The sequence below is a fragment of the Chelonoidis abingdonii genome, chromosome 1 (genome assembly GCF_003597395.2).
Source record: "Chelonoidis abingdonii isolate Lonesome George chromosome 1, CheloAbing_2.0, whole genome shotgun sequence".
Lineage (NCBI taxonomy): Eukaryota > Metazoa > Chordata > Testudines > Testudinidae > Chelonoidis > Chelonoidis abingdonii.
In genome coordinates this window covers 330,916,641-330,937,278 of record NC_133769.1, presented here as the reverse complement: position 1 = coordinate 330,937,278, position 20,638 = coordinate 330,916,641, and positions in this window count along the sequence as shown.

Below are 20,638 nucleotides of genomic sequence, written 5' to 3'. Positions count from 1 at the left end.
AAATCATCTCTGAACATCCACAGTGAGAAGAGGGGTGGAACTGGTGCATCTTGGCTCCACAGAGGACTGCACCACCAGGCACAGATACCTGTTCCCCACCCTCTCTCCATTCAGTGGTTTGGAACCCATGTCCCTTGTCTAGCAAGTACCACCCAACTGAGGTTGAGTCATTTCTGTCACAAAGCAGTCCCACAGCTCGGCAGTCTGGGATGGGGTAGGTGTGCCTATGCAAATATACTCTCTGAAATTCTTTCCACCAGATGTCAGGGTAGAGCTCATCCTGACTCTGCTTACATATAAGAATCAGGAATTTTGTCTCACTTTTAATGATGCATGTGGAGGGTCATTTAGCACAGGTGCTGGAACTAGAGGTGATGAGCGTGCTGTCGACTCCCTGGCTTGAAGTGGTTTTCATCATATCCAGGGTTTACAGTTTGGTTCACTGGCTCTCAGCACCCCCACTATACAAATTGTTCCAGTACCCTGTCATTTAGTGTCTAGAATGCCTCCCACATGTAGAATTGAAATGATGAGTGGGAGCAGGAGTGCTGGAGTACAGCAGCAGCATATCCCCACAGCCCAGCTCAAGGACTGGGCTCCAGTATCTTTTAAGGGCGAAGTCATCTATGACTCTCAGTTCCCATTGTGTGGAAACCAGTCACCTATGTTCCTTTACCTTTTTCTCTCTACACGAAGTGACTTGAGAGGCCAGAAATCACCCCAGTTTGTGAGATGTGCGGAGAACCATCTGCAGAATTCACACCCCTCCTCCATTGGCACTTGTTGCCCATGATGTAAGCATGATGGCCCCAGTTTAGGAAACTGAAGTTAAAGTTAAACATGTGCTCAAGATACTATGATAAGTGCAGTATAAACATGTATATAGAATAGAAGGCCCATTGAGCATAGGTAAGGAGTCCATGGATTAAATTGAGGTAAACACCGGAAGAGTTAAGGTTGTTGACAGATCATTAACTCTCAATTTCCGGGACGTTAATTACATATTTAAGTTTTCAATTAATTTATCTCTATTTACAACCTGACCTGTTTTAACTAAGCTTTTTGTACAGGAATATTAATCACATACAACATCAACACGATGCAAATTTACGATCTGCAGATTCAGGCCTTAAGGCAAAGAAGCAGCTCATTAACACTGAAATCTGCAGTGTCTCGTCAAGGTTATCATTGGCCAGGAGACTCTGGAGATAGCAACACACATAGGTAACCTAGTTTATTAGGTATGACCACATAAGGGGCTTATGACTGTGTCATAAACAGGCTTATCAACTGGCCTGCTAATTATGGCCCCCAATGTTAGGATGTCAGCTCATCTGTATTGGAAAGAGAACACCTGTATGTTCACCCACACTCCCCTCCTGCATTTGAGAGGTTATGAGGACATCTCCTCCACCATTTCCAAGACCACCAGTGACAACGGGAAATGAAGAAAAAGTGAAATGATGGAGTAAGGCAGGGGTTCTCAACAGGGGTGTCCTAACCTCTTTGGGTATCAATGGGTTGCAACCACCCTGCCCTTCCCACAAAATTAAGTGTATATTGGTCTCACTTGCATCAAAGGGGGGTACCCAGAATGGAAAAGATAATTGAAGGGGTTCTCTGAATGGAAAAAGCTGAGAACCACTGATGCAAATGCAAAATTAAAGGGAAGGAGACAATGTCGGGGAGAGACTGGCATTATATATATATATTGGGGGAAAACCTCAAAGACGACAAAGTTAAGGAGATTTCTTTTTTATAGAACATTTACTTTAAACATTTGGAACCTGTGATTTCATGGTGGTTTGTGTGCTTCCAGCCAAAGAATAAAAAAGTTCTGAAAACATTCCTAGCTTAGTACTGGGAAGCTACAATACCCACCCTCCTCTCTTGCTGCTGTAGTTGAAAATCATTTTCCTTTTTGAAAGGGGGACAGCTGTGTGATCTGATAGTCTAACAAAGAAGAAATGTAAATTTTGAAGTACATTTTCATTTTATGATCTTTATACATGAAAAGGACTTACAATGAGAAGTTTGTGAGTGAGACTAACATCTTCATTACCTTCATTATCTCTCATTTTGCAATACTAAAAATAGCTTGTTAAACTGGAACTCTTTAATTATCTGCTCCTTTGTTGACTTATTGGTAAAGGTTTTTGTGTGGAGGGTAACAGGTCACACCTATAATTAATATCAAAACCCCATAACCTCCTGTTGAGTAAGCTGTAGTGTTTAACTGCAGCATTTGATATAATTGTGAAATTACTTATTTAGAGCGAGTGAGACAAGTGTAGAATCTTGCATCACTTTTGATAATGCCTTTTTCATGAAATGGAAAATGTTATCTGATTATTCATTTTCTGGGACTGACTCCTCTCCCAGTGAGACATATGGGTCATACACACTTGTCCCATGAGCCTGGCCACTCTCCTTCCACTCCCCACTTCCAACTCCTTGCAGTTGGGTAACTTCCAAAGCTGTATAGAAACACTAATCTCTCTATGCCAAATTAAACAAACTTTTTAAATGATGTACCTTATACAACAGTATTAATGATTTACATGGAGGACCTCAGAGAGGCTTTCATAGAAGCATCCAAGGATTTATCCAAAGTGGGGTAGACCAGTGGAAAGGTCAATCCCAGAAAACAAATGATCAGGTAACATTTTCCTCTTTAGGTTGTGACCTCTTCTCCAGTTTGAAATATTTGGGACACAGCAGTCAAGAAATAAAAACAGTAGGAGGGAGAGAGAAGTGGGTTGGGGAACATTATAATTATATAATTATACTATATTATATTATATTATATTATATTATATTATATAATTATACTATAATTATAATTATACTAGTTAGGAACCACCACTTGGAAGACCTTCCTGCCAAAAACAGAAATTGTATCCAGGGTCCCAATTATGTGAATTGCCCTGATGGTGGCAATGTGTGCTTCTGTCCAGGAGAGAATCTGCATCACTCCAGCGTTTAGACATCCGTTCCTTGGGTCCTTTGCTGATTTAGTTTATTCACTTTAATTTTTTTTATTCACTCACTTAGTCTCATAAGTGCAAGATGGACGACCACGAACACCTCATCTTTTCCCCACAAATCCTTCTCTCACTCTTTCTTCATCACAAACCATATTTTCCTCCCCATCACAAAGACTTGAAACTTTGAATCATCTTTGACTGCATATTCAGATTCTCATCTCTACACCATTGTTCTGCTATAATCCATCCTTCCCTCTCCAGCCCTATACTGCCAAAGCCCCTGATCATTTCTCGCTTAGGCATCACTGCAACCTCCTTTCCCCACCTTTCCCTTCGTCCAGAAAATTCAAAGTGCTGTTGTTAAAATCAACCTCATCCACTACTTGCCACTCCCCACTCTTAATCCCTTCACTGACCTTCTACACCAAGTTCATGCTCCTTGTTCTGAGTTTCCACAATTTGCATATTTCTGCCCCTCTATACATCTTTGTTCTCACTTCCTCCTATTCCTTTTTCATTCTGCCTAATCTTTTCCCAGATCTCCAGTGGGTGCCCCTTTGTTTCCCCTCTGCCACTCATTTTTATGCCTCATTCAATTCAAATTGATCAACTTTCAAAAAATAAAATTCTGACCACATAAGGGGCTCAGCCTACGCAGAGCTTCATATAAAATGTTTCAGACATGGACTCTGTCCTCAATATGTTTGGAGCAGCAATGAGTGCACTTTAGATGCATAAATAAAGAAATTCCATCTACCTACCTCTCATATTTCTGTCAAATTGAATTAATTAACTGACAGGGGCACAGAAAGCAGCTCCATGTGCAGCAGTTTAATAAAAATTGGATTATATATCCATTGTTTTAGAGGATTATACTGATGACTTTTGCAGGGAGGCAGCAGGTCATGAGCAGTCTGACCCTCCAGTTCCTTCTGGAGGAGCTGCATTTCTGTAAATGACTGGAGACACAAAGAGAAAAGAAGGGTCAAATTCACTGCTGCTTTACAGCCCTTGTATTATTACATCAAAGTGGAGTATAAATCAGAACTGCACTTTGTCCCTCAGAGACTGGGGGCTCAGGAAGAGGCTCTCCTTGACAAAATGCCATCTCCCATTGAAAAACTGTAGTTCTTGTCTGAGAAATGTCCCTGTTGACTTTACATTACTCCACCCCGTAACAGACACTCGTCACTGTTCTCGGTGTGGTGGGTGTGAGGCTCAGACTGGTGGCTATTGTGCTAGGACTATTGGAAAGTGACAGAAAATAGATGAGTGATTTATCAGTCAATGTTCTATATGCAGCAGATTATTACTGAGATCAGGAACAGAGCCCCATTGTGCTAGAAGCTGTACAAACACAGAGATACCCCTTTGTTCAACAGCAAACCGATTAGTCATCTGGTCTATGATTTGTCATAATGTCCCAGGTTTAGTGATGCATTAAATTAGTAGCGTAGTCTCCCAATTCTTTGCTTTACTCTCTGCACTGTCAATATCTTACAACCACCCTCCAGCTAATGACTCATGGATATGGGTCCTGGCCATTTCCACCAGAGTTGACACTGAAATAAGACAAGACACTGGTAACTAGTTAAAGGTTGAAGTGACAACTGTTATTGAAATAACTGAATCTGCTCTATTACCTCAGAGCCAATCACCCCAGTGCCCTTAAATAGTTATAAAATGTAGGCGCAACTACCATATTCCCTGGCAACACATAGGATGAAATTCCTCACCCGTCAAGCTGCAAGTCCCCATATAGGCCAATATTAGGGAAAAACGTGATCTCTCATGGAAGATTTTGTACCTATGAGTGATGGTAAGGACCTTCCCACATTGCCCAGCGTATAGGGAAGAAGGATTCAGGAAGTGACTTCTAAACACAAATGGACTCCAGCCCACTGTATCAAGCTGCAGCACTAATCAATGTTGCTGGCTTTGTAACTCAAGAGAACCCTGGAAATAAAGTTGTATCAAAATGGGGAACTCTTCACAAACCAGTCTTGACCAAAAATGCCATCAGACATGTGGGGATGAAAAATGGCGTTACAGTTAAGGTTGGCCTGTGGCTTAGGAGTGGTGGAAAAGTACAAAGTACCTATAAACTCCAAATGTGCACATTTTAGTGCTACTTCTGGACCAACAACTGACTGACTGACTAACAGCATTTGCACATAACCAAACAGACATGATCAGCACTGACAGTTCCTAAACCATTTATCTATGGTACACCCAGTTCACTTTCAATACCAGCTCCTCTCACAGCCCCACATTAGTTTACTCCTGCTCTGATTCTTCAGGTGTGCATTTTGGGGATGAATTATGGATGTCAGCACACACTCTGCTCCCACAACCCCAACCATATTTTCCATAGCCTGTTGGCAACACATTCAAATATTTCCCTGACATTGTCTGTGTGATCTACAAGGTTTGGGCAAGCAAAATGCCTCTTTGACATTTTATCAAAGAATGAGGAGTAACTATAAATTACCTAAAATTTTACTTCTATTGAAATATATATACTAAATAAATCTATGTTTATCTACAGGTTCCATTGTCTAACAGACCTAAAGTATCTTATTCCCAGCCAGTGGTAGGATAGTCTAATGAGTATATACTGAGTTGTAGCGTAAAACAGGCTCCTAAAGGGTGTGTCTGTAAAGCACACCTGTGCTGCTTTATTCATCTAGGTTTGTTCTTTGTATTCCCATTTATATTTAGCACATTCAAGAGTACCCAAAAGCCAGGCAAAGAGTGGAGAGAGCAAACAAATTCAAGACTAGCTTTGAACTAAGCAGCCCCTGGCAATGTCAACAAGCCACAGATATGCATTGCATGAACACTTCAAATGGGAAGGGTATGATGACAGTAGTTGTATCTGTCCTAAGGTATATTTTTTATACCTCTAGTGTATTTTTAAAAACCTGATAGAGAGCTATGCAAGCTGGTCACTTTAAAGTCCTTGGGTAAGGTTTTAAAAAGTGGTTAAGTGACTTGGGAATTTTAGTCCTGTTTTCAAAAGTGATATTTAGGAACTTAAATCCCAGACACAGGCTTCTAAATCCCTAAGGGACTTCTGAAAATTGGACTTCGGCACTTTTTAAAATTTTACCCCTTGCCTTAAAAAACAAGACATAAGTCTCCTAAAAGTGCACACTGGAATGAAAGGTTTTCCATTGAAAAGAGATAGCTAGTGGGTTAAAAATCTGCAGCTCAGACTTATTCTACGCAGTGGCCCCCATACTAGAGATGGTTTTGCCCCATAGCAACTAAGCTGTTTAAACATTCCTTCCTCTTTACCCCAAAAAGCAGGAGTATTGCAGCTCAATCCAAAGATTCCTAGTTCAAATCCCAGCAGGTATTAATTCCTGCCACCATCTCACATACCCAGCAAGAAACATTTCATTCAGCTAATTAAAGAGGCTGCTTTTAAAAAGTGTTTATGGAAAAATGGTCCCTTCTCATTCAAAAAGTCCCATATTAACTTTGGGTTATATCTGCCTACTTTACTGACCAAAGGAAATCTTGGCCTGGTCTACATACAGTTTTTGTTCAGGTATAATTATACTGGTTAGGTGAGTGATTTTTTTTTTTAACTGAAATAGTTAAAGCCCCACTTGGATGCAGTTATACTGCCTGACACTAGTATACCGATACTAGCTTTGAGACATGCTAGGGTGCAATCCAGACCTGTGTGGGCCTGTGTCACCACTTGCCCTGCAACCCGGGTTGCCTCACAATGCTTTGCTGCTGCACTTCCCAACTTGGATTGCTCACAACCAGCCTACAAGCATGCAAGTCATGCCCTGAGTATCTGTGTACAGCCACCACCCTGGTCCAGCAGCCCTGACCCCAGCAGTCTGTCATCAAACACGAGTAATACTCTGGCTTCTAGGTGCCCTGGTTACTACTTGCAGGGTGACCCCAATGCGCACACAGTCCTGGATTTCCCTCCCCTGCCCTTCAAAAAATAAGTCTTTTGCACTGTACAGCCTTCTCTGGACACCCAAGACATAGCAGACCCTTCACATATTTGAAGAGCTCCCCCCAAGCATGCCCAATTTTTTTAACCTTTTCTCATGGGTCAGGTTTCTAAACCTTTTATCTTTTGTGTGCTGTCCTCTGGACTCTCTCCAATTTGTCCACATCTTTCTTAGACAAATTAATAATTAAAAATATTTTTGTGACAAGGCAATGTTCCCACTCTCATTCAGTTAAAATGTATGCAAAATTTACTATCTTTCCTGCAGGGTTCACTGGTAACACAGGACCAGTATCTTAGAATGAGATCAGCCTAAGCTTTCTCCCCCTACCCAGCTCTTCCTAGGGTTTCCTTAAAGACCTCCATAACTCTGGTTCTCGGTCCCTCTGATATCTGGGTGGAGTTATGAAGTATGTACCTGCCATAATGGATGAAATCCTTGCCCCATTGAACTCAGTTGGAGTCTTGCCGTTGATTTAATTGGGCCTGGATTTCACCTGAAGACTAAGCAGAACTTTCTCAGCAACTTTATGCAGGTACTATTTCCTGTTAACAGAGCAAGTGAAGGGTAGATCCTGCCAACCTGCTGCACCATCTTATGTCACACATAGGGCAGAACATGATGTTTCTGAGATGAGAAATGTGCAGGTATGAAACAAAATGTCTCATTCTCATTCAGCAGCTTTTGCAATGATTCTTAGTAGCAGAAAACAGTGTAAGTGAAAGGTGTTTGATTGGTAGTCTGGGGAGGCGTATTACTGGTTTCCTTCTACCACAGCTTCGCAAGCCCTTCTCCCAAATACTGGAAAGGGCTTCTTTGAGGTTTTCAGAAAGGCTCTTTTGCAACTTTAGGCATAAAAATGAAGTGGCCAGATTTCCAGGGGCACCCATTGTGATTAACAGGAGCTGTTGGATGCTGAGATCATCTGAAAGTCTGGCCCTTTAGGCTGCCCAAGAGGAATCAAAGCACTGACACTATCACATTCAATCAGGGCCACAGCATAGTCATACACAGAGCTCCTGCACACTGCTTCAGAAGAGACAGAAGGCAGCCACTTGATCATCTAGTCAGACATTTTCCAAATACTTCAAATGAGACCCAGACAACTGCTCAGATGCAAACATGGCACTCTGTTCTACTGAAAAATGCAGCAGTGCTGTTCTATGGACAATACCCCTAGTTAAGAGATATGTCTTGATGTGTACGCAACCGAGAAGACACTTTTAATAGTTACTTACCATACCTTCATGTATTCTCCTGCCATGGGATATGCCCCACACTGGCCCTGCAAGAGAATGAATTGGGCCACGTGGGCCCAATCAGCTAATTAGGCTGGAAATGGGGGGGGACTTTTGGTTGAAGGCAGTTCATTAGAGAGAAGCTCACCTGTGAGGGACAGGTGGGGCTTCTACAAAAGACAGGAAATTGGAATCAGAAGGGGCTGCAGGGAAGAAGTTTGCAGTCACTCCTGGAGGAGGTGCTACAGAGCTGAGTTGACTAAAGTTACTCCCTGGGAAAAAGGAGTGAAGAGACTGGCAAACCCAGAGGAGTGCGGAGAGCCAGGAGGTATGGAAGCAGCTCAGGGAAAGGCAGGAAATGGAGCTTGGCTGCGGTGTAGAGGGTCCTTAAGTCGGAACCTGGAGTAGAGGGTGGTTCCAGGTTCCCCTGCCAGCCACTGCAGGAGTAGCACTATGAGGCAGTGAAGCAGAAGACTTCCTGAGACTGCTTGATACACCTCTTACCCAGCCTCACCCCTCCATAAGGGGAAACCACAGTAGTGACCTGACAGGAGGGCTGAGTGACAGAAAGGATGCTGCTGTTCCTGGAGCAAGAGAGCGGTTGCAGAGAACAAATTGATGGGGTGTAACCACTGGAAGGGGCATTGGCCTGATCAAGCTGTAACAATGCAGTCTCTGGTGGGACACAACTGAGAGTATCAATTCAGAACAAATTGCTTAGAGCAGGGCAGTTACAGCCCAAGGTTGGGGTTCCTTTACCATTAAGGCAAACCAAACCAGCCAGACAGAGAGGACTTTGGTCTCACCTCACTGGCAACCTACAAGTCACACAAGCAATTCCCTTAGACACTCCAGTTTCTCAGTATCACCAGTAGTGCCACTCATCCTGGGGACGAATGGTTATGAAAACCAATACCTGAGTAAAAGAAAAAGTGTTCCCCCAATCCCAAAGGACCAAGCCCCAGACCCAGGTCAATATACAAGCCAGATCTTACCCACAAATCAAGCTGTTGCCAATCCTTTAGAATCTAAAATCTAAAGGTTTATTCATAAAAAGAAAGAAATATAGATGAGAGCTGAAATTGGTTAAATGGAATGGCAAAGTTCTTGGTTCAGGCTTGTAGCAGTGATGGAATAAACTGCAAGTTCAAATCAAATCTCTAGATGAGTAGACCCACAGCTTGGATGGGTCATTCAGTCCTTTGTTTCAGAGCTTTAATGTAGCAAAATTCTTCCGGAGGCAAGAAGCAGGATTGAAGACAAGATGAAAGAGATGTAGCTGCCTTTTATAGTCTCTTGCTATGTGGCCTGTGCTTCCTTTTTTCCAAAAAGACAAGCTACCCAGCATATGGCATGGAAAAACTTTAGAGTTCTGTCCATATGCATGTCCCTACATGCCTTGCTGAGTCACAAGGTGTATCTGCCTTCTCTCAATAGGTCCTTAAAGGGCCATCAAGTAGGTTAGGCAGTGCTGACGCCAAATTGTCTGGGGTGTTCACACAGAAGCATAGCACAAATTTGAAATACAGAAAGTATAGCGCCAATACTTATACACCTCTACCCCAATGTCCTCGGGAGCCAAAAAATCTTACTACATTGTAGGTGAAACTGCGTTATATCGAACTTGCTTTGATCTGCCGCATTGTGCAGCCCCGCCCCCCCAGAGCACTGCTTTACTGCATTATATCCGAATTCGTGTTATATTGGGTCATGTTATATTGGGTAGAGGTGTAACTTTAAATACAAAAATGATACATAAATACAGATAGCATAATCATAACCAGCAAATCCTAATCTTTTCACAGACACCTTATGTGACCTCCTTTGTACAAGATTTGGGCTACTATAGGACCTTGTTGGCAACAATGAATCTATACGGTCACTGTTTATATTAATAACGTCACACAAGCTAATCCCCATAGCCACCAATAGCCGGTGCCATCCAGCAGCGAGTAGAACAGTGGTTTTCAACTGTCTTTCATTTGTGGACCCCCAAAAAATGTTGAATGTAGGTGCCAGCCCCCTTTGGAAATCCTGGGCAGTCTGTGGATCCTTAGGGGTCTGCGGACCACAAGTTGAAAGCCACTAGAGCAGAGCAAGTCCATCACATCTCCACTGTGGGTTATGCATGCGCTCCCTGTGCCTAGAGCTGGAGAATTCTGAAAGTAGTGTCCGTTGACCCACATGTGTGCCCTTGCTTTCCGCATGCCTCCAAGTGAGGAGATAAAGGGCAGGGTGGGCTGATGATCTCTCCAGTTCCTTCTCTACTCCCAACCCAAGTAAGGCCCAAAGTAGAGGGGAAGCAGAGTGGGTAGTGGAACGCAGACAGGGACCACACATCTCGAAGTAACTTTCTCTTCTTCGAGTGTTGGTTCTTTTGTGTACTCCAGTGCACGTGACTGACAAGCAGTACTCTCAAGTAGGAGGAGGGTGCAAGGATGCAGTCAGCAGAGTTGTTTGAAGGACTGATGTCCCAAAGGATGTACCCCAAAGTGGCAGAGTCCTGTACTAGTGCATAATGTCTCATGAACAAATGGACAGAAGTCCATGTAGCTGCCTTACAAATGTCAACCAAAGGTACTTCCTGAAGCGATATTATAGATGTCGCTTGTGCTACAGATGCTATAGATGTCATTTGTAGAGTGAGTCCTCACCCTCTGTAGAGGGAGAAAGGTGAGACAATAGATGCAGTAAGATACAACCCCAAATCCACTTAAAGATCTGCTATGGCAATAAAGAGTCTGGGAGATTTATAATCAGTTTTGTTCTCTGTAGACATAAGGTGAGAGCAGATCTCTTCTCACAATGCATGAGATGTGGGGGAGGGGAAAACACAGGTAAGTGGATAGGCTGGTTTATGTTGAACTCCGAAACCACCTTGGAAATTAATTTAGGATGTATTTGTAAGGATACTTTGTCCTTATAGAATACAACGTATGGTGAATCTGCTATTTGGTCTTCCAATTCACCTACCCTCCTGTCTGAGGTGATAGCCACAAAGAAAGCAACTTTCCTAGATAGATGAGATATGGAACATGTAGCTAATGGCTTAGTAGAAGCTGACAGCACAAGGTTCAAGTTCCAGTGAGGGGTAGGCTTCCTTACTATTGGAAAGATTTCAATTAGGCCCTTTAAGAACCTGATGGACAATAGAAGAGTGAAGACCAATATCCCATCTGATGGCATGCACTGACTGCTGCCAGATGGCCTTGTATAGAACTGAGGGAAAGGGTAGACATTTTCAGAGAAAGAAGATTGTCCAAAATGGAGGGAATATCCAGTGATTCGGGAGATATGCACTTCTGACACACCAAGATGGAGAAACACTTCCATTCAGCTGAAAAGGATTTCCTAGTGAAACTCCTTCTGCCGTTAAGGGTAGTTTGTATGACTTCCAAGCAGGAAAGTTCTAGTGTTGATGCTTATCCAAAAACCAAGCCATGAGACTAAGTGTCTTTGTGTTGAGATGCTTGATCCTGCCCCTCACCTGGGTCAAGACATCAGGAAATGTCTGGATGCTGATTGGAGGGTGGGATGACAGCTGTAGGAGGCTCTGGAATAAAAACTGTCTGGGCCAACAGGCGACAAGGAGGATGACACATGCTCTGTCTTGCCAGATTTTCCGCAAGACTAGAGGTAGGAGTGTGTAGCAATGTAAAGACTCATCGGTGTGGCGACTCCTACTGGTCATCTTGGGAATTAGCTCAACTTCAGCTCTGGAACGCCCTCTGCTGGCCAGTGTCTCACCTGCCTCAGACCCCATGTCCCTCCTGAACCCTGGTGCCCTTTACCTCAGGGTTCTTCCCTCTGCAGTACCCCCCACTCTCTGGGTCTCCCCTCCCAGGGGAACCCCCAACCCTCTAAGCCCACCTTGCCTCCATGGCTACTGCCAGTCATCATCTAGCCCCCTTTCACTGGGGAAAACTGCGGTCTGTAATGGCCAATCATCATTGGCAAGGGAGTAGGACCTGCTGCCTTTACTTATCCCCGGGCTGCCCCTCTGCAGCCCCAGTACCTTTTGTAGGCTTTTACCATAGCCTTCAGCCTGGGGGTTTACCAGGATGGAGCTTCCCAGCTCCCTTTGCTGTTCCCCAGCACTGCTCTGCTTCAGTACCTTGCTCCCAAGCAGCTAGCCCTTCACATCCAGGGCTAGAGTGAGACTGTTTGCCTTCTGGCCCGGCAGCAATTCTGTAGGGCCCAGCCTGGCCCTGATTGGCTGCCTCCCAGCCTCTCCTTTTTGACTCTCAGCCCCAGCCCTCTCCAAGGGCTGGCTTTTAACCCTTACAGGGCCAGAGTGGAGTGACCACCCGACTACTGAGTGGTAAAAGAGGAAAGGCATAGCTCAGATGACCAAACCCGAGGAGGATAGAATTGTCCTTAGAGTATAGTCCTAGAGCACCTCTGGAGCAATACATGTCACATTTCTTGTTCATCTGTGAAGCAAACAGGTCCCAGGTCGGGGTCCCCAATTGATGGAAAATTGTGCAACTCCCACTTGTGATTGATGGCAAAATGCCTACTGAGGGTGTCTACCAGCACATTCTGCGTTCCTGGATGAGGTGATTTGATTTTTGATATACTAATTCCATAGGGTGGCTGTTTCTACACACAGGAGCATTGATCTCACTGTAACACTCTGTGCCCCAAAGCAATACCCTGGCACCCCCATATTCACCACTGTCATAACTATACCTTGTGTACAAAGTATGCCTTGTGAGGTATCGTTCTAAAAGTCTTGATCTGCTAAACATAAAATCTTGTTGGATTGTATGTGCTATCAGTGTACATGAAGTTACAAAGTTTTGCTATGTATGTGTTACTGAAAGATGTTGTGAAGTTGGAAACTCCCACAACTAGCCTTTCAGGTACAACAACGAAGAAACTAGACAGTGCTAATGTCCCATTAGCAAAGACAATGGACCATAGAAAAGGTTTGTCCTCACCTGGGAACATTTGAGCCAGCCTATGAGTAATGGCTGCTATGACTCAAAAAGGCATGCAATGGCATGTGTGACCAGACTGCATGACACTGAACTCTATTTTGGCACCTGCATTTTTCCACAAACTGGGCTGACAACTTAGCTTGAAAGAAAGGATTCCCACCATACAGAGAAACGATATAAGGTGGAGGTGACATCATGATTTGTCTTCATTCAATACCTAAAAGAACCTCTGGACAGCAAATGACTTGGAATGGGGGAGGGGAACCCAGGCTGCACAGAAGAGGCAGCCAGTGCCTCAAGAATCTGAAATCCTGCTTATATCATCAGTCAGGGTGAGATATTGCTAATTGAAATCTTATCTAGTATATTAGGCTTCGCTTGCATTTTTGTTTATTTGCTAGGTAATCTGCTTTGATCTGTTTGCTATCACTTAAAATCTATCTTTTAGGTAGTTAATAAACTTGCTTTATGTTTTATCTTAACCTGTGTTTTTTTGAGTGAAGTGTTTGGGAATCTTAGCTCTGTGAACAAAGGCTGCTGCATATATTCCACACATCAAGGGGGAAGCAGACTAATTTAATGAGCTTCCACCGTACAGTGAAAACTGGTATAATTGTGGGTTTATATTCCAGTAGGGGTGCAAGGCAGGGGAGCTGGGAAATTGGCTGGTGCTTTCATAGCTGATCCTTAAGTGGATTAGGTAAAGCACTCAGGTAACTCATTTGGGTTTTTGGCACCACTTGCTGTCGTGCTGGGTGAAAACAGGACCTGGAGAGGCTGGCTGGTGGTATCAGCAGAACAGTGTGAGAGAGGCCAACCCTGAATTGCTAGGGGGCACAGTGATTCCAAAAGCTACTAGCTTGCACCCCAGGGATGACAACCCATCACACTTGCCCTTCCCTGTTCGTTGATGTAAAAAATGGTTGTCATATTATCTGACATTATGAGGACATGTGAGGACCATATGAATTGCAGAAAATTTTTGCAAGTTTCTCAAACTGCCCGAAGTTCCAGAAGGTTGATGTGCATCCTAGCATCTTGAGATGTCCAAGTACTCTGAGCTATGAGTGTCCATGCACACACCCCCACCCTAGGAGTGAAGCATCTTTAAGGATCATCTTGTCTGGTGGGATGGTAGGAAAGGGATGGCCACACATATCTAATGAAGATGTTTCCACCATATCAGAGAAGCTGTTACGCTCGAAGGAATTGTTACCCTGAAGTTCATGTTGTTGTGTTTGGTTCATGGAAGACACGGTGTGGAGCCACACCAGAAGGAAACCTAGATCAGTCTGGCAAATGGGGTAACAATAAGTGCATGAATCCATGTGCCTCAGAAAAGCAAGACAAGTTCTGATTGAAGCTCAAGGTTTGCATATAATTTGATCTATCAGTTCACTCATGGTGCAAAACCTGTCCTTTGGTAGATAAGCTGTTGTTGTAACTGAATCTAGGATAGCCCTTCTGAAGTCTACTATCTGTATCAGAATGAGAATAGATATTTCCAAGTTGACGCTAACTCCTGGAGATGAGAGTAGCTGAAGCATTAATGAGGTTGATTCATATGGTTCCTGAGATGTCCTGGGGCAACAAGAAGCCAACCATCACGATAGGGGAAGAGAGTGAATCTGTTCTATCTGAGATGAGCTGCTGCTACAGAAAGCCTTTGATAAAGATTCTAGGGCCAATGCCAAGGCTGAGTGGGAACCCCCCATATTGGAAGTGGTTGTGGCCCACCACAAATCTGCGAAAATGTCTGTGTGCAGGGTGAATATCCAAATTATATCCTTCATATTAAGAGCTATAAATTGGGATGGGATTACAGATGCCAGCATGACCATGCAAAGCTTCAGCTTGTGGATAAATCTGTAGAGGTTGTGAAGATCAAGGATAGCTCTCCAGCCTCTCTTCTTCTGGGGGATTAGGAAGTAGTTAGAGTAAAAAACCTCATCTATTCTATTGCTCCTTGCTGGAGAAAGGACTACACTTCCTCTATGAGAATCCCCTTGTGAGAATCGTCCCTGAAAACAGATGGAGATGGGTTTTTTTGGAGGAGGAAGGGAAGTAAATTCAATTGTATTGCAAGATTGGAGGCTAACACCCACATGTTCACTGTTATGGCACTCCAGTTGTGGAAACAGTGCTAAATTATCACTGAATAGTTTGTTGAGATTGAGCAGCGGTGGTATCATTAGTGGTTTGCAATTCTCAAACTTGTCAAAAATATTTTTTCACCAGGGGATGGGATTGAGCTGGTATTGTGGATGCAGGTGCTGAAAGGAAATGAGACTTCTGTACTCTCTGCCTCTTACAAGGAGGGTCATAAGACCGCTGGTGATAAAACTGTTGAGATTCTGATCTAGCTCCGTAAGGCTGTCTGTGATATTTCCTTTTCGGGGCAGGGGTATATATTCCCAGGAGCAAAGGCTGGCTCTAGAATCCTTTAAAGTGTGCAGGGACTCATCCATCTTTTCACTGAAAAGGTGAGCATCATCGAAGTGCAGGTCCTCTATGGTGTTCTGGACCTCCCTGGGAAATTCCCAAGTATGCAACCATAATTCCTGGTGCATTACAATAGCCATCGCCATCAACCTAGATGATGTGTCTGCTGCATCTGTTAGGGGACCCAGAGGGATGAGGGCTGGCTGAGGAGCCCACCCTCCTTGGTAAATAGGTAGTGGAAGGAGACTCATGCCCCTGGGGACTGGATGCCTTCCAGGGAAAGGAGCCACTTAAGTCCATTTGTAAGAGGTTTGAAGTAAAGGTAGCATTATGGGAAGCTGCCAGTAATCTTTCACGTTTGGTGCTATTCCAGCAAAAGGCTACTAGAGGATTATAAATTAGAGTTAGGGGTGGTTAAAAATGATTTGGCACCATAGAGTTTGGAGTCAAAAGCAGAGTTAACAGAACACCTTAAGAGACAGGAGCTGGGACTTGGTCTTAGGGGAGGGGAGAAAAAAAAGTTTCAAAGTGAAAAACTGCAGGGTTTGCAGCAGTGGGTAACCACCCCCACTCTTCTCCCTGAGCCAGGATAAAAAGCCAGGGGGAAGGATTCCCAACTGTTTTGACTTAGGGAGCCCTACCGTTTTCTCAGAGCCAACTATATCCTTTTCTTCTTCTTTTTCTTCTCCTCCTCCTCCTTCTCCGTTTGCTTAATTTGATGCTGTTAGCCTGTACTTTAAAATAACTTCACAGGGTTGCTTTCCATCCCATCCCCCTCTCTCACACTTACGGTTTTTCTGAAGTTTTAATGGAGGGTACTTTAGATATTCATGTGAAATGTTTGGGGGTTTTTTTTGCAAAAAGCATGATGGAAGTCTGCTGGATTCTGTTGACATTTTTAAACTAAAAGATCCATGGGTGACCATGGAGATAAAAGTTTTTTATTGACTTTTTGAACAATCCCGAGGTAAAGACAGCAAAGGGTAAAAGACAGGGAGAGAAGTAAATGGTTGGGAGTAAAGACAGTTTAGTTTGATAGCATCCCATCTGGCAAGAAATCACTTATCAATGGTTGTGAAACCCTCATTTTCGTATTGTTTTGTCTTTATGGCTTCCACTTTTCTATTGTTAATCTGTCTGGTTCTCTGATATTCTGTCTGCTGTATAATTAATTTTGCTAGGTGTAAGTTTATTAGGGTAGTGGGATATAATTGGTCAGAGAATTATGTTTCAATACATTAGGATTGGTTAGTTATATTTCAGTAAAATGATTGGTTAAGGCAGTGGTCCTCAACCTTTTAATCTGGCAGGTGCCAGACGAAGGGCCACTGTGGCAGTGGAGCACCCGCCATAATGCCACAGAATTTCGGCAGCGATGCCTCTTGATGACGCCACTTGCCATCGACAAGTGATGTCATCAAGAGGTGTCGCCGCCAAAATGCCACTGAAATTCGGCAGCATTTCGGCAGGTGCTCTGCCAGGGGCCAGGATGCGGGCACATTAAGATGCCCCCGCGGGTGCCATGGCGCCCACTGGCACCGCGTTGGGGACCGCTGGGTTAAGGTATAGCTGAGAATATTACTATATAAACTGGGGTCAAACAGGAAGTGGAGGAAAGGGAAATTGGAATCATGTTTGCTAAGTGGGGGGATGGGAATAGGGAACGGGGAACGAGGACACAAGCCGGTGGTGTCAAAGCTGGGAAAGGGGACATGGGGTAAATGCTCTGTGGTATCAGAGCTGGGAACAGAACACTGAGGAACAGACGGTATTGGCCTATAGAGATAAGCCTGACTGGTGTGAAGGGCTTTGGAATATGTTTGCTTGGAAACTAACTCCAATAAACATTGCATGGTCTGCACTTTGGACTTCTGGTCTTTTGCTGCTTGCTTTCTGTGTGGCAAGAACCAGGGATGTGGGCAGGTGAAGGGAAAGTCCTCTAACAGCATCAACTTCTGATTGAAGAGCAGTTCTGGCCGCCAGGTTGCCTTCATCAATAAGAGCCTAGCAATGAGCTCTGTTCTGTTGTATTCGTCTACAAAATCTGAGAATTGCAAGCAGTTGAGACAGTCGTTCTTAGCCAACAGCCCTCAATAGTCCCTATACAAAACTAAAGGATACTAGATGTGAATACTGTTCTTCTAGATGTTCAGCCTCCTTGTCAGAAGGTGTTGATTTAATGCTTTGTGTCTAGCTCTGTCCATGGCTGCCTGGACCATCGGAATTCAGAGCTGGCTGGGTAAAATGAAATTCTGCTCCCTGGGTTGGGACAAAATATCATTCCCTTGCCCTCTTGAAGGTAGGGGCACATGCGACTGGCATATGTAAAACTGTTCAAGCAGGTTCTAGACTACTTTCATTTGACTGGATTTAGTGGTTGGCTGAATATCTAGGAGCTGATGCTGAGTATGCTGGGCCTCCTCCAGGGAGATCTGGAGTGCTTCTGCCACCCTGCGTAATAACTCCTGAAATGGTTTAGGGGCATCCGGTAGTGATGGAGATGCTGGAGTGACTGCTTTATCAGAAGACAAAGAATTTCACCAGTATCAGAGGAACAAGTTCAAAGTCCTCCTCTTTAGCAAGGTCAAGAGGAAGTTCCCTCAGAGGGGAATGGGGATGCATTCCCTGGCAGAATACATGGATTCTGTATATCTGGCATATGGGCCCCATGTTCCCCAGTATGGCCACTATGCCAGATCTGGAGGGGGTTGTTGAGGTCCCCAAGCCATGGGGTATCTGCAGTCCCAAGGCAAGTGCTGGGGAGGAGGCTTTAGATCTCATTGGGCTAACAGTTCTCAGCAGAGGAGATGGTGGGTGTTCTGATGGCTTGGATTCTCCCCAGGAGGAGAAGAAAGGATCCAAGTCCAGTGGCAGTGCTGATGCTGGAAAGGCATAGCTGGAAGATGGGGTAGATTTCTGTCCAAGGAAGCATCCCCTTGTGGAGTCATCCCCCCTCATTTTGATACTGTCAGTGGCAGCCACTCTGATTGTACTGGAACTGACAGATCCCAAGATTTCAACTTTGATGGGACCAGTGGAAGGCTGCTGCTGTAATGAGGTTTGGTACTGAAGGAGCCCTCACCTTATGGACTTTAGAATCCTGGCTCTGGGACTTCATACTCCTTAGAGGCTGACTGAGTATGTTTGCTTGACTTATGTGGCGTTGTGCAGAAAATTTCTTAGCCAACTTGAGGGGACCTACTCTTGTTTGTATGAGTGTTCTCTGCCTTCCTGACAAGATACTGATGGGGAGGTCGGTGCGTATAAGCTCCCCTGTAGCAGAGTCAGATCTCGTAACGGGAAGTGCCGTCAAGATAGGAACAGGTAGTGGACAATATAAAGCTTCTGAGCATGTCTGGATCTCCTTCACCAAGGCATTTGGAATCTTCCATCCTGAAGTTTGCTACCTTGCTTCTGAGTGGGAGAAAATGAAAGATAAAATGTGCTCTGATTAGATCATAACAACATTATTAGTTTCCAAGAAGAAATTTAAAGATAATGTTTATATATAATGATATGGATCCTCTTCAGAAACGGCTGTCAGAACCAAGTGGTGAGAAAATACTATATTATTTTTGGGATCAAAAATCCACGGCTATGATCTCTTGGCCCTTAAAGAGACAGAGATTTCTTTCTTTTTTTAATTTAGTGAATAGGCTGTTTGCCTTCTTCCAGAGTTTTCTACTTTTTTGATGCTGCTGTGATTGTTGTGATGATGTTGCACTTTCTAAGCTTGTCTTTGTCCTGAGTCTGAAGATGTTGAGGGTCATCTTATCTCCCTGACTTCTAGCTATTTTAAGCAGTTTGATGCTCACTGCTTTGGACCCATCCCTTCAGACTCTTCGTTGATCATTTCTCTGGAGGAGGCTGGAAATGTGAGTCCTGCATCATAGAGTGCTTTGGGGTGCACCAGACTAGACCAGTTCCTAGGTCCTGTGGCATGATGGGGTGTATTCCCTACTTCTTCCTGATCGTGTATAGCATTCTCAAGTGTAACATTGCTCACAAGAAATTCTTTGTACAGGTAACTATTTATCCCTCCCTGCTAAAAGATGAGTTTGCCTGGAGGATTTCCATGATAGTTGGATCTGACATATTAATCCCTTGATTTTGGTAAATCATTTCTGGGACAGAGACTTGTCCAACAGAGGGGCTCCTTAGAACAGTCAAGTGGATAAGTCATTGAGTAGGGGCAAGGTGGCTTTTTTTTTTTTTTTTGTGTCATTTACCACAAACTCATGTTTCATTAGAACTCTCATGATGACTTCTTTGTAGTGCTCTAAAGAACAAGTGATACAGGAATGGACTGAATCTGTTTCAGGGTTACCAGAATTTTCTTAAATGCCCTTGGTGCTGCCAAGAAGACAAATGGAGTGTGTTTTGGAGTGGTAGGGAGTCACAGTGTGCCAGAGCCTGAATCTTCCTGGTCTCTGAAAATTGTCCAAGGGCTCATATCTTTCCCCTCCCCATATTAGAAGTCAGAGGAGAGGGAGCTCCTGGTGTACTGTGCTGCCCTCATCCCTTGGTGAGGGAGTGCTAGGCCCAGACAAACTGGCCTTTCAAGGTAAAGTGGGTAAAGTCTAGCCTTGGAGGCAAAATCTGTGCTCTGTATTCTCTGCTTGTTTATACACTCTAAAGGAAGCAGAGTTAACAGTCAGCAGATTGGAGTTCAGTGGCCCCATTGTGTCAGTTTTACATTACTACACCTGCATTTTATCACACGACATGGATCACTAATGTGCTCTAATGGCGGTCACAAAATCCTTGCATGAGGACTACTGAAGGGCTGCTGAGGGCCTGCCAAGATGCTGCGCTAGTGTGGGCCTTTTTTATTACTGCCAGATGTGTGGTCCACACAGATCCATTAACCTACCGTAACAGAATAAGACTTAGCACTACCCAAATTGTTTTTAAGGCGCTGATTATGCCCATTTCCCTTGGAGCACTATTTTAGTCTGGGACTTTTGGGTGCTGTAAAGGGAGTGAAATAGGAGACAACTATCACTGCAAGCATATTACTGAGGGCTCTCCTGTAGGCTGAAGGT